At 31.1% G+C, this 10,397-nt stretch overlaps 1 long non-coding RNA gene across 2 annotated transcripts; it reads left to right on the forward strand.

The window, feature by feature from the left end:
* The first annotated feature begins 7,600 nt into the window (after window positions 1–7,600).
* Window positions 7,601–10,281, forward strand: LOC108001782 (uncharacterized). 2 transcript variants are annotated; one of them, XR_009829103.1, is made up of 4 exons: window positions 7,601–8,185; window positions 8,673–8,715; window positions 8,799–8,979; window positions 9,214–10,281. It is a non-coding gene; the product is annotated as an uncharacterized LOC108001782 (long non-coding RNA). The 2 variants fall into 2 exon arrangements; XR_009829102.1 differs by lacking the exon at window positions 9,214–10,281 and having other exon boundaries at window positions 8,799–9,206.
* The last annotated feature ends 116 nt before the right edge of the window (window positions 10,282–10,397 follow it).

The following is a 10,397-nucleotide window of genomic DNA, read 5'->3' on the forward strand; positions in this document are numbered from 1 at the left end:
TCCTTTTAACATCTCAAAAAAATTCAAATTATTTGATCCAATTTTAAAAAAAATTAAGAATATGCGAATACTTTTGTCAATCACTGTATAATTCCAAAGTCTTTATCAATATCCATTTTTAAAATTGATTTATCTTATTGATCTTATAGAATGGTCGCTCACCTCGGTATAACGTGTTAAATCGGATTCTTATGTAATGTTTGACTCGTGACACGGCTTTTACGCAGGTACAACAAAACCATGAACCACGTTTTACCTGCCACGGTTTCGATCTCGTGTCCACGTGTTTGCCCATCCATTATGGCTACAATAACAAGGATCGTCCGCTCCATCGGCTTCCCTTCTAACCTCCCACGTTTCTTTTTTCCACATCCTTGTCCACTTTCCTTCACGTTTTCTCTTGTTCCTTCGGCAACAGTCGAACGAAGGTACTGATCGGTTCTACACCATGTTGACCCTATTCTCATTTTAAACATCGTTCGACGGACCACGGGACTCTCGTCCTCGTTCCTCGAGGATCTCGACGAATGAGCACACAAATTGAACGAATGCAACGTCTCTGCGTGAAAGAACCTGTAACGTTCTCCCCGCTTTATTGTTGCACACTTCAACATCGTGCAATGTTAAGATCACAGGATACACGAGATAATATTCTTTTTTGTCGAAAGAACAAGCTGCCTTCTTTTCGATTTTTCTGTGTTAAGTAGTATACTTTACGTTCCTTTTATTGGAATATTGTGAAGAGATAATACGAATAAAGAATTTCATGAAATTTTTCATGGAAATTGTCCTTTCTTTCGTTTTTTATTTATTATTTCTTTGTATGTTTCGATTTTTATTCCTTTTTTTTTTCCTTTATTTTTAATTGAAAGTTTTATGAAAAGTTAAAAATTTTTTAAAATTTTGAAAAATAATTGGTTTTTTAATTTTATTTTATGAACTATAAGTTTATGATTCTTTTTTTCCTTTTTTTTTTTTCTTTAATTAAGTTTTATGTCATTGTAGAAATTATTAATTGTGTGGTAAACATTTATTCAGATTGTTGAATGATGAACCTTCTGTTAGTTCTATGTAAATATAAGGATCTTTCTGGAAGTTGTCTTTCAAAGTATTATTCATTACTATGTCTACTTTCTATTTCAAAGTCTGAATACATCAAATCACTTTGCCTACTTGGTAAAAAAAAATATCTAGAATGAAAATATCGTTATTTCTTCAAGATATACAAAATGTTTCAGAATTTAAAAAAAAATTATAGATTAAAAAAGAAACGTATACTTATATGAAAAATGTTTATTTATTACAATTTTAAATTATTAACGAAAAATTACTTAATAATGTCGAAAAGTAATTTTTCTCTTTGTACATATAAATTTATTTTATATCAATATTATTAGGATAACCAAATATATATATATATATATCAATTATGTTTTTTCATCATAAATCAAAAATTTATAATTATATCTATTATTGTCATCTTTGATTAATCTCAATCTATTTATATTTCATAATTATATTTCATGTTTATTATAATTTGTCATAACAAATTTATAAAATAATACATATGAAAATATTATTAAATGATAAAAACATATTTCCTAAATTAGTCTATATATATATATATAATTATATAATTATATATATATATATATATATAATTATATAATTATATTATAATAAATACAATATAATGTAAACTTTTCGTAATCATTATATATTTTCCTTTTTTTAAGTTTTTTAAGTTTTTTATGTTTCAAAGAAATTATAAAGAAAAGGATATAGATATATTCTTTCATTTTATATTGGCACATTGTTCCAATATCGTGTCGATTCCAAGACATGTGATCCATTGTCCTTTTTACAGACCATGTGATTTCGAATTCGCCTGGAATTTCGTGGCGACAATGAGCATACCTACTCTTTCAATTCCCTCTCCACTTCTCGACCAGTTTTCTTTCAGAGGCAACGGATATTGAATACCGTTTCCACATGCCCACCACGTAGCTAGATCGCGAGGATCACGATTTCTATCACATCCCCTTAACGGTGACCTTAACGTAACGGCGGGTTTTCAGGCCACCGATCCTCCTTCCCCTTCTCGCTTTCTCTCATCGAAGACCCTCCATTATTCAACGATATTAAAATTGTCTTCTATAATCGAACTGTTGCCTGAATAATTTTCAGAATAAAACGTTTTAATACCGTTTATGATTTGATAAATAATTATGGTCAATTTGATATATTTATTTATGATTATATAAAATGAAATGAAGCTGAATCAGATATAATTGATATTACGTCAACTATTGAGACAAAAAAATAAACCATCCTATCATGAGGATTAATTAAAATTGAAGAGAAATATGTATGTGATAATATTGGTTAATATTGCTTATGACATGAGATTTTATATAGAAAAAAATTACATAAAAAAAATAATATAGATACAAGATTTTCCAAAATTTTCATTCGCAAAGAATTAAAAATTTTTTAAATAAAATATTTTTAAATAGAATAAATAAATTTTAAAATTTTTTAAATAGAAAGCAAAAAATACAAATACTAAAAATAATATGGCAATATAAAATCTACAAAGTCCATAAACTTCTCAAATTTGTTCACAATTTTTAAAAATTCTTTCAAACCTGCTGACTTTTAAGTACGAACGTTCTAAATACCTCTGTAACTCCTTCGAAATATTCGGAACCCATTTGTATGCCATTGAAAAGCATTAAGGCGCGCGCAGGCAACGTATATTAATCCGGGATTACTTTCGAACGTGCGACTAATTTAATTTTTCGTCTCCCCTTCTCGCGATCTACTTCGTGACCCCATGGCCTGTTGTCAATTGCAGGTCGACACCTTTGCCCTGTCGCGTGCGCCTAATCGCTTTAGAATTAACTGCACCCCTGCGTGCTTTTGTGGGGACCTTCGATATCTTGGGGACGTGGCTGGTTCTCAGTTTCTTTTTAAATTTAACAATCAAACGCATCACTGATACGCAACAGTCTCGAATCTTATTCAACATTTTTAAGTCCAAATTGAGATGCGATCTCACGATCAAATTTGTTGTTATTTAAATTATCTGCATACATCATAGATTTAGGTTAATAGGTCTCGTATAATAAGTTGGAATTTTTGTGTGAATTAATGCAATTGAAGAAACAAATATTCACATTTTAAATTATTATATCTTATTGTTAAATTAAAAATGTTAATAGAAACTTAAATTAGTTTGAGATAATAATTTATATAATATAATTATATTATATTTTGGAAATATAAATATATTTTATGAATATAAAATTAATAGTTTTATCAATTGCATACGATATACATAAACGTTATAATAAGTAGAATCTCAAATATAATATAAACTCTAAAATTTTCCATATGTTATATAATTCTCCAGTCAAAATGTATTCAATTAAATTTTATAATTACATATATATTTAATTAAATTTCAAATTTATCTTTTGAAATTTCTCAGATTTTCTTTATTTCTTTTTACTTCACACGATTTAAATATTTTCTTAACATAGAAATTTAATAACAAAACTCTAACCTTATATTCGCAAATTTCATAGATCTTTTCATAAATTTTTAATCTTTTTCAGTTTTGATTATACTTTTGATTTGTGAAACATTAAAATACACTATGATAAAAAAATATATAATAAAAATATGTATGTATATACTTTTCTTTGTACATTGTAAAAGAAATATTATATAACAGTAAAAAAAAGAAAAATATATCACTTTTATAATTCAGCGAAATATTCGTAATACCAAGGAACATCGGTTAAACAGTACGCTCTATATTACCTACGGGGAAAAAGATACGATGGACGGTTATCGCGGCCAAATTGAAAACTGTGACGTTCCCCAGCATTCGGTACAATTTTTTCCATGAAGTTAATGTTAATCAGTCGCGGACGTGACGTGGATGGAGGGTGCTCGACTGGATTTCATGTCGGCCACTGCCAGGCTTGTACAGCCTCTATGCCATAAACGTGCTGCCATAAGTACTTTGGCAATATACATCCCAGCATCGGGACTCATCCATTACAACAGGCTAGCGCGTGATCGTGCAACCACTCGTGGAGCACCGGCGCGCAACGCAGAAATGATTTTGTACCGTTCATTTCGGAACGGTAATCCAATAGCGAAGGTTTTCCATATTTTCGCCCGATTCTTTTTCCGAAACGGCACGGTGAAAAATGACGTTTTATTGCCGCTGTGAAACATCGACTGGAGTGCTTTTGCACGAGTGGACACCGAATTTTCGATGGTCCATGACATGGTCCTCGAGGACACGGATTGGCTGTTACCATTGTTGCTTGTTTTCAAAAGTTTATTCGTTCATTGATTGACAAATTTTTTGATTAAAGGATAGTAGAGAGGATAGTAGAGAGCAAACTAATTTCCATATTATCTCATTTTCGAAGAAAACATTCTTGAATAAAAATTCTTTTTTCAAAGATTTAACAGTAACATGTATACATAATAATAACGTGAATAACGTAAATTATATTAACTCTATATATTAAACCATATATAATTCTTAAGATGTAAGAAAATATATCATTGAAATAAATAATAGAAATTTTAAAGAAAAACATTAATAAAATTTCATAACTTAAAAAAAATAATTTCTTATCGCGATCTAAATATTTCAATTTTTAAAAATTTTTAAAGTTAAATCTAAATGGAAAAAAATAATGATAAAAAAATATTAAATATATCCTTGGAATTTTCTTTCATAACTATAAAACAAAATTCAACAATAAAAATTATCAAAAAGATTGCAAATGATATATTTCGTTTATATTCCAGGCTTGTTTTTTAATTGTTAGAAATTAATTATAATATCACATTGATAATTATATCGATGATATATCAATTTCATAATAATCTAAGTATTTACAATTACATTCTCGTACAATATTGAGTACTCAATATTGCATTGAATTTTATTTGTGAGTTTTTTCTTATTATCTACTCATTCGTCGATGTCCAACACACTAAAAGGATGATGATATCCTATAGAAGAGGATCTTTGTTCGTAGTGATTCCAGAAGCAACAAGAGATCGTTGCACAATGAGACCCGCATAAGAGGCATTAGAATATAGGCATCCCTATATACAAACAGTTTTCACCGCGATATAAACTCCTATATAAACTCAGAATTAACTTCTTTATCCCTTATCCATATACATATATCCTTGCATATATTTCATAATTTATTCAATAAAAATTAATAAAAAAATAATAAAATAACTTAACATGTTTGTCAGCAGATACGTCACAAGGTTTTTATTCCAATACTAAATGTCATACGTATATACTTGACAGCAATATTTTTTCTTCTTATACTCACATGATAAAATAAAATTTGCTTAAATGGATATATTGATGCGCTTGACCTAAAAAAAAATTAAATTTCAAATATTTGTCAATATTCATAATAAAAAAATGTATTGACAGATATGACGAAAACAAAGGTATAATCTATTTATAAAAAAAACCTTTTACCTTCGATTTACTATGTGTAAGTAAACGTATTAAATATAAATATAAAAAATAATATAAAAAAAAATTAATTTAATTTACTATATTCCACAATTCACTATATTCCAATTTCTTAAATATCATAAATTTACGTTTAATATATCATCTAATGACATTTAAATTATGATTAACAAATCCTCACTAGGTGTTATATGAAGAACATTAAAAGATATGTCATTAAAAGGCAGCTATTAACATTATAAAACGCTGTCAATTGACCGTTCACAAAACAATTCTCTTTAATCTTTTCTTCGTGGATACCCTCTCTATCGTTCCCTTACCGTTGACGGTGCTCCACGATTCAAAAATCGCGTGCGTTCTTTCACGCACGCTTATTCGTGGGGTCCTCGAACAAAATGCACACGCGCGTTACACATCTCGTCTAACCGCGGCTTCTCTCATTCATTCGCGTTATGTATAGTGTACAGTGCCATGTAAGTATAATAAATAAGAACGCTTGAGGATCCATTGTGCCAATTGTTTTCGATAGTCTCATCGAAAACGACAAGGTCTGTTTGTGGGATATACGCTATAGGGTACGCACACGTCTATTGACAAGTACTTATATACATCTGTATGTGCATGTACATTCCTATTTCTCTTCTTTTCTAACATTCTCTTTCTTTGGATTTCTTCTACTTTTATATGGTTCGATTTTTTTCTTAATCTTCTTTCTTACTCCGCAAGTCTCTTATTCTTTTATACCTATATAAAAAAAAAACAAGAACTCAGCAGGATCCCTGAAGGCAACCACGAAAGCTGGATATTCGGTCATAGTAATACGACGTGTACGTGCTCACTGACCGTGCATAAGTGTGTACTTGCACCCTTTTCTTGGTTAAGACGGTATTTCGAAACGTTCCGCGAGCTTCCAGTCCATCAAGCAACCGATCCTGCCGCCATGTACCTTCGTATAATGCTTTCCTGAAAGTTGATCCTTCTCATAGATCCCTTTTCGGAAATCGAATTAATGTAACGATCAGCTAAAAATAGAAAATATTCAGAGAAAATCTAAATTTAAATTGCATGAAATTCAATTGACAGTGAAAAAAAAGGAATTAAAATTAAATTAACTACTACTTAATTTTTCTTCGTTGGTTTAAAGTTACACATATTTTTCAAAATCATTATCAAATTTAATATAAAAAAGAAAAGAGAAATAATTATTAACAAAATTTAATAAAACTCAACAAACAGAAGGGTATTAGAAGTAGTTACTAGAAGGTATCAGAAAAAGTCAATGAGAACCATGGATCTCGAATAGAAGTAATATTAACATAAGATGGCGATAAAGAACAAGCAAGCAAGGGCGAAAGAAAGTCTATATATATAATTTAACGACGCAAACCAAGGGAGGAGCGTGTCATTTTTTTCTTGTGCAGCGTGGCCGTAGCACGATATGGGTGGATTCGTTTTCACTGAAGCTTCTGTGTGCATCCCACTTACCCCACCATTTTCGCGCATTAGCTCATGATAGCTACGTAGGAAAATGTAAGGCATATACTATATAGGCAACCTTGGGTACCTACTCGTGTCACCCATTTCGGGCATTACGATCCCATTTCTGTGGCTATTATCCGGACTCAGATCTTAAATGCGTCTGCTGGATATTGCCTCTTCGGCCGTACCGATAAAAATTTCCATGCAAATTATCGCGAGTTACGCCCACTATCTTTTCTCTGTCTTCATCTGTCTCTCTCTCTCTCTCTCTCTCTCTTTCTTTTCTTTCTTTGATTTGCTATTTTAACTATCTTTTTTTTCTTCAATCATTTTTATTTGATTCTAATTTGATATCGAAAAGGATTCAAATATTTGAAAGAAAACATCTAAAGTTGCGAATATCTATCTATATTTTTTTATTTGCGCATTAGATATATATTTCCAAATTTTCTAGTAATTTATTTTTCTTTGCAATTGCTAGGAACATTTGAAATATTGCTGAAGTTAATCATTATTGCCAATCTAACAAATGTTAACCTATAAAACTTTGTTTCTTTTTGTTTACATATTAATATATAGTTTGTATAAAAAATATAAATAAAAAAGCATAAAAATTGTGTGTAATTAAGAAATTATTATATAGTATAGTGTAAGAAATTAATTTAAATTAATTTTTAAGAGAAAAAATTTAATTCAGAACAAAGAATAGATAGAAAAGCCATGACTTTTCAATTAACCAAACAATACTTGTTAGCCAAGATTATTATGGTAATCTGATGTATACTACACTCTACATTCGCCACTCTCTTATTCATTGGATACAATACAGAGAATACAACATACAGAACCAGTAATCGGCCAATCAGTTAAGTCGAGCATTGTTTCGAACAAACGCGCGAGAGCACCAGAGGGTTGTCCCTAATCCTTGCGGCCTATCGAAAATCCATGATCGAAATATATCTACTCTGTCAAACGCATGCGTACCTAGATCGGGCTACCCTTTCGTCCGACAAGGATTTTTACGGCTTTCAATCCTGTCAGAATGAAGGACGTGTCGCCTCTGGATTTGCCATCGAAATCTTTGTTATGTACTTTGCCATAAATCAGGATGCGCTTCAATCGATGGGTTATGATCCGATCACGTGGAATATATTAAATCAACGGTGGACGGTATTCTCTTGTTTTTTTTTTCATTTTACATTTTTACTCAAATTATTAAAATCTACTATTTTCTTTCGTAAAATATCATTAATTGATTAATCTTTTTATAATTAATTTCTAATTTAGAATTAACTAAAAAATTAATTGATTCACTATGTATGAAAATCATTCCTCATATAATTGTTTTAGTGAAAGAAAAGTATTTATATTATTCCTTAACAAAGTAAGTATTGATAGTAATAAGTAAGATAATAATTGCAAAAATTAAATCGAAAATATATTAATAATGAATAAGTCTAACCTTATATCTTCATAGAAATTATATTTCATATAATTATTTCAATAAAAAGAAAGAACTTATATTATTTCTTAAAAAAATAAGCGTGATAATAGTCGTGAAGAAAAATCGGAAAAATATTAATAATGGATAGGCTTAACCTTACATCTTTGCTCTCATGGTTGAGTTTTCACCGTGGTTTCGAACCCTTTGTTCTAGTATGGGTCACGTGCCGTCGTTGATGGGAGAATTATCGTCCACGGTCGGTAACGTGGGATTACTATGGCCAATAATTTTCCGGGGTCGAATTTGTTTGATATACTATATCCATTGTATGATCCATAGAAAGAGGCTTCCCACTCTCTATTGTGGCCACGACGGTTGAGGGTTGAGCAAAACAGAGACAAGAAGAAGATAGAAAAGGGAGTAAAAGAGAGATGGTCGAACGACAGAAACGCAAAAGGGTGGTTTTGCCCAGACTCACAAGTGGCAGCTTTTAATCTCTTCCAGGGATATCTCAACTCGAGTCTGAATTGTACCTCGTTACCAGCGGTTTAATTGCTTGTTAATGGATAATCGAAGTATTTTACGAATTGGCTCTGGGAATACTAACCATCGACTTCATGATGAAACATTTAATTTTGTTAAAGTTTTGTAACTTTGACTGAATAAATCGTTTTATCAAGCAATTAATTAACTTATCTAATAATTACTATATCTCTTTTTAAGGGAAAATAATCATGTTATATTTTTTTTTCAGAATTAACTGATAACAAATCATATCCATTGAAAATATCAACCTAATGGAAGATATAAAACTACAGACACGAAAGTAAATGTTTAATAGTCTGCTCTAAATAATAGAAGAGACACAAGGTGGGAGGTTACGGTGCTAATTGACCGATCAATCTTCATTAGAAAACGGCTTAATTACAGTACAAGCTCTCTCTCTTAGAAACTCCTCTCCGTCGTAGCCATCGTTTCCTTCACCTCCTTTCTTCCGGTGCCCTGGAAAGTTTAATAATTCCGAAACCTTGGTGAGATATAAATCACAGAGGTACCTCTCTCGATGCCGTCCTCCTTTTCCCTCTGCCTTTCTCTTCGCTATGGCCATAATTCGAAAAACTTTCGAGGGAACAAAAGTGAGGACTTTTGTTCCAAGTTTTAGTCCTTCATCTCATTCCTCGTTCGTGAGGGCGCTGTGTTTGCGGAGCGACGCCCCGACAGTGTTTTGTTCGCTTTGTCTCTTTTTCCTGTTAGGTATACAATGCCGTAACTGCCTGGACCATCTCTTCGCGTACCTCCTTCGCGTCCAACCACGAAAGATTCCAAGTTTCTCTCTTTTCCTCCCTTTACCATCTCGCTCTTCTTTGATTCTTGATCTTCCTTTTTCTGTCTCATTCTTTCTTCACTTTATTATTTCTCTTTCTCCGTCACGCTAACCAGAAGAAGACGAGATAAAGTACGTATACGCAAAACATCGAGGGTCTCGCGGTGTTTTGTTGGGTAAAAGAAGGATAGGAAGAGAACAAAATGGAACGGAGTACCGCCCACGCATACAGAAGAAAGACCGGTGAACAAGTTCATTCCGATTCTTCTATACCTTTTCTACCTCTTAGTGGGACCATTAAATCTTCGTTGAACAGATCGGTTAACCATTCGATCTTTATGTAATGATTAATAGTGCACAAATACAATATATTGGTTTCTTTTCTAATTTATCAAGTCTAATTGATATTAGAAGTGAATCCTATTGATCGATTAATTTTGAAAACTGTATATATATTTTTATTATTACACTTCCATCAAATGTTATTCAATGAGTATAATAAAATATTTTATAACGTAATTGAGATGGAGATTAATCGAAATATTAGGTACCAATCTGACTAATATTGAAAATAACTTCAAATGGGATTACGTGCGTTTCTATTGACTTCAAAC

The sequence above is a fragment of the Apis cerana genome, linkage group LG1, assembly GCF_029169275.1.
Source record: "Apis cerana isolate GH-2021 linkage group LG1, AcerK_1.0, whole genome shotgun sequence".
Classification (NCBI taxonomy): domain Eukaryota; kingdom Metazoa; phylum Arthropoda; class Insecta; order Hymenoptera; family Apidae; genus Apis; species Apis cerana.